Here is a 546-nt window from a genome sequence, read left to right as displayed (position 1 = left end):
ATTGTAATTGAAAAAATGTTGGAAATGAAAAACTAAAATTGTTGTAAATTCTCATTACCATTCTTTTCGCTTCCCGCTCCCTCCTCGCAAGGCGCTCGGAGCGTAAAAAGCACTCAGTCAGCTTATGCGAAGGTATTAAGCTGTGATGACACACATTAAGGAAATCATACAAGTAGGATTACGGAGTGATTTAATGTTTGAAATGCGAAAATAGTGAATAAATTCGGCAGTAAGAGGAATGCATATTTACACAATTCCTCAGTCCACCGTAGAGCAGTTTATTTGACGAGGCTAAACTTCGTCATAATTATATCACCCAAACTTCTAATAAATGCAGAAGTTAAGCTATGCATTCGGTCCTGGAAGAAGCCCAAGGTCATCCATGAATTCCTAAAGAGTTTGCAACTTGTTCGCGAATTCTGCTCCGCCTTGCCAGGGGGACTGATTGCATAAAGACCCGAAATGTTAAATTTACTTATGCCGATGCAAGGTCCCCGGGTTACTTGAAATAGGGACTTGATGGGCCCCACGGGTAAAATTTTGAAA

Source organism: Penaeus monodon, chromosome 30 (genome assembly GCF_015228065.2).
Source record: "Penaeus monodon isolate SGIC_2016 chromosome 30, NSTDA_Pmon_1, whole genome shotgun sequence".
Lineage (NCBI taxonomy): Eukaryota > Metazoa > Arthropoda > Malacostraca > Decapoda > Penaeidae > Penaeus > Penaeus monodon.
The sequence above is the reverse complement of the archived record's forward strand: the minus strand, read 5'-3'. Positions refer to the sequence as shown.